General features: G+C 41.1%; 1 long non-coding RNA gene across 1 annotated transcript; it reads left to right on the plus strand.

The window, feature by feature from the left end:
* The first annotated feature begins 463 nt into the window (after positions 1 to 463).
* Positions 464 to 2,114, plus strand: LOC145403058 (uncharacterized). Its single transcript, XR_013897927.1, has 3 exons — positions 464 to 571; positions 1,725 to 1,850; positions 1,994 to 2,114. It is a non-coding gene; the product is annotated as an uncharacterized LOC145403058 (long non-coding RNA).
* The last annotated feature ends 1,732 nt before the right edge of the window (positions 2,115 to 3,846 follow it).

Consider the following 3,846-nt stretch of genomic DNA (forward strand, 5'->3'; position numbering starts at 1 on the left):
AAACGTTTTCGTTTCAGAGCTTTAAAAAATATTATATTTGCAGAATTATATTTGCAGAATTATAACGGTATATAATTAATGCAGAAATATTAATAAAAGTAAGTTATTTGTATTTAAAATATGGAAACGACTTGAGTAACGGTAGTGAACTGTAGTTTGAATAAGTAACTATAATGCTAGTGGTAATATATTATGATCTGTGCAGTGGTAGCGGTAGTGCCACTACTTTCACCAGGAAGTAGGCACAGCACTGCGTAAACCTCTCCACCCAATCCTTCCATCTCATTCTCGGTCTGCCCTTCCCCCTCTCCCGTTACTCCTTACTCCATACACACTCACAGTCACTCTATCATTCTCCAGTCTCTCCACATGACCAAATCATCTCAGGTGCTTCTAATACTTTCAAAATGCATCATACACTTCAATATTCCAGGTGAGGACAACAGGATGCTGAGGCTGAGAGTGATGGAGCACGAGGGCCTGACGGAGAGACTGGATGAGACTTTGGAGGGCAGCAACCTGTCACTACAGGGGATTGTGGAGGCGCTGAGGGAGTGGCACCAGGTTGAAGGTAAAACTGCATAACACACTGCCCGCCCACCCTGCACTCCTTCGTTCTTCTTCTCTTTTCGGCTCTTCCCTTAGGCGTCGCCACAGCGGATCACCCGTCTCCATCTTACTCTGTCTTCCGCATCTTCTTCTCTTACACCTACCACCCGCATGTCCTCCTTCACTACATCCATAAACCTTCTCTTTGGCCTTCCTCTCTTTCTCCTGCCTGGTAACTCCATTTCCAGCATCCTACTCCCGACATACTCCTCGCTCATCCCTCCTCCACACCTTCGTTGTGTTCACGCACTTTTTTTTTTTTTTTATTCTAATCTTACTACCTTCTTACGATTTTATTCACCTTCGATAATGTTTCAGAGTTATTTTAGAGGAGCCTGTGAAGTCACATGGAGAGACAGGCTGACGAATGAGGATATAAAGGAGCGTTGTGGTGTGGATGTGGATGTGATGGGAAGCGTTATGAGGAATACACTGAGGTGGTTTGGCCATGTGGAGAGGATGGAGGGTGAAAGACTGACGGAGAGAGTGTATGTGAGTGAGGTGGAGGGGGGAAGAGGGAGGGGGAGGCCGAGGATGAGATGGAGGGATTGGGTGGAGAGGTATATGAGAGAGGGGGGTGTGAGTTGGGAGCAGGGCAGTGAAATGGCGGGGGACAGGGCGACGTGGAGGCGATTTGTTTGTGGCCACCCCAAACGGGATTGAGGCGTCTGGTAATAGATAGATAGATAGATAGTTAATGGGTTGATGGAAGCTGTATAGATAACATCGTCTGTTTAAAAAGTCCACCCCTACGCTGAAATAAATCGTCTACTTATACCAATATTAATCTAAAACTACGCTTTCTGATTGAAGAGTTAATTGCCTCAGACTGCCAACACTGAGTAGAATCATTGGGGGTGGTGATGCAAACTAGAGTTCCCCCTAACCTGAGAGAGTTAGTGGTAGTGTTATTGCTCTCAGGCTCTTGCGACTCTCAGCTGAATTAAGAAGTTACTAGTGTTAGTGTTCTTGACGCCTCCTTCCATATTCACGTCTTGTTTTCTTATTTAGCATTCGCTGTACATGAAGCCTAGGTGGGTTGCAGTAAGAGTAACCCAACATTCAAATTAAGTGCCCGTATTTATAGAGGATATTATTCTTGCTGTGGTGGACAGAGGTGAATGAGTGTGTGGAAGGGAGCCACAACTGCCACCCCTACGCCACCTGCAACGACACCAGGCACGGGTTCCTTTGTAAATGCGAGACGGGGTTCGAGGGCGACGGCCGCATCTTCTGTATCAGTCAGTACCTTCCCTCTCACAACACATTCAAATAGTTTCATGTATCATTCACGCATACTGAACCTGATCACTGTATTATTCTTTGAGTACTGTATAGAGCACACAGTTTCCTGACGCAATTGCTGATAATCTGTCCCTTGCAGAGAAGTGTCCACGTGGGGCCTTTGCCGTGGACAGAAAGTGCTTCCTCCTGAGTGACAGCGACGACCAGCGCTCTATTGACGATGCCGCCAACGCCTGTAAGAGACTCGGCGGATTTTTGGCTGAACCTGAAGACGCATCCCGACTTTTTGCCGAAATCAGTGATGAACTAAGTAAGTCAGTTGAAGAAGATTTTTTCAGAATATATATATATATATATATATATATATATATATATATATATATATATATATATATATATATATATATATATATATATATATATATATATACTGTGGTGTATATGACACTGTGGAGTGTCTGTTACAGGTTAGGTAACAGTTACTGATGAATTTTGATAATTCACATTTCATATCACTATTCCTAAGAATTCCATTTCCATTGTTTATTAGACTAATTATGAAGCAAAAGCATTCTGGGGCTGCATGCTTATCACCACAAAAATATGTTCACTAAGATACAAGCTACCTACAAACCAAAGCTGAAGAAAATTTTGCAAAACTCTACGGAATTCAGTCCTCGCGTTTCACAAACAAGCCAATCCATATTTGAAAATATATGGCCGCTGGCATTCGGTCGTCTTTTATCAAATCTTCACCAAAAGTAATAGGCTTCTGCACATCCACATAGTTGCTTTTCAAGATAATTATTTCGGCAACGGATACCTATGTACACACACACCGACAAGAACTATATCTCCTCGCCTTGCTAAAACCGGGTGATGACTAATGAAAAAAGGGATTATATTTCCTTAAATCAGATCAGATATATGTTTGTCACAGTATGAAATTTTTGCAATGATTTTCCCTGTCGCTGACCCTCCATCACCTTAGATCAATAAGACCAAGTGGAAAATGTAATGCAGAGGAAAAGATATCTGTTATTATTATGTAGGTACGAGAGATAGGATGAATAACATTCGTGATATACTTCAACAAGTAGGTAGAAGACGGTATGCTTCGGTGGAAGAGGTACGTGGAAGAGATATTATGTGAATTGAGTAGTGTAAAACGTTCACATAACCTACGTGAATTTGAAGGTACAGTATGTAAGATGGCCTTGTAGATGTTATAAGTGATTTGTTAGTACTTAAGAAAAGGAGACACAAAGAGTTTGGGGAAAAAAAAAAAAAGTAGATTTATGTGAGTATACCATTGCAAATTATTATGATTAACATTATTATTATTATTGTTATTATTATTATTATTATTATTATTATTTATCCATTATATATAGATTTTGCGAATAAAGATTTTGTTAACGATTACTTAGCTTGAAGGATGCAGTAGAGATTGCCGATAATTTGTCGCTATAAATGCATGTTACAAACCTTCAAAATTATCAGCAACAGGCTTCTTGTTACGCCACCCATACTGAAAGGGAGTGTAATGGGTATTTGGCCAATTTCAACTGGCAGACTGCGAATTACTTAATGTACATTACTCATTTAGATATTTGAATTCTGATTTCTGTTCATCTCATTTAAGAGGCAGTAATCTATGGTATTATATGTATATGATGGAGTATTGATAATTAGTCACAAATTTTCCCTGATAATCTATCACGTCTACTGTACACTTTACGGCATGTCATCGCTTTTCTCCCAGATGCATAACATCAAAGAGAATGCACTGGAGAGTTAATCACAGGAGAGGAAGTAAAAGTGATGGAATCTGGGGTAAACTTTTACCCCTGGCTGCACACTGTCAACCCTTATTTAGCAATATAATTTACCGTCTTGGCAGATGATGATCCAGCGTTGCTGGGGTGGACAGACAGGGAGATGGAGGATGAGTGGGTTGGTCTGTCAGGTCGGCCCTTCCAGCACTCACAC

Source organism: Coenobita brevimanus, chromosome 60, assembly GCF_032717465.1.
Source record: "Coenobita brevimanus isolate Jiangsu-jjx chromosome 60, ASM3271746v2, whole genome shotgun sequence".
Lineage (NCBI taxonomy): Eukaryota > Metazoa > Arthropoda > Malacostraca > Decapoda > Coenobitidae > Coenobita > Coenobita brevimanus.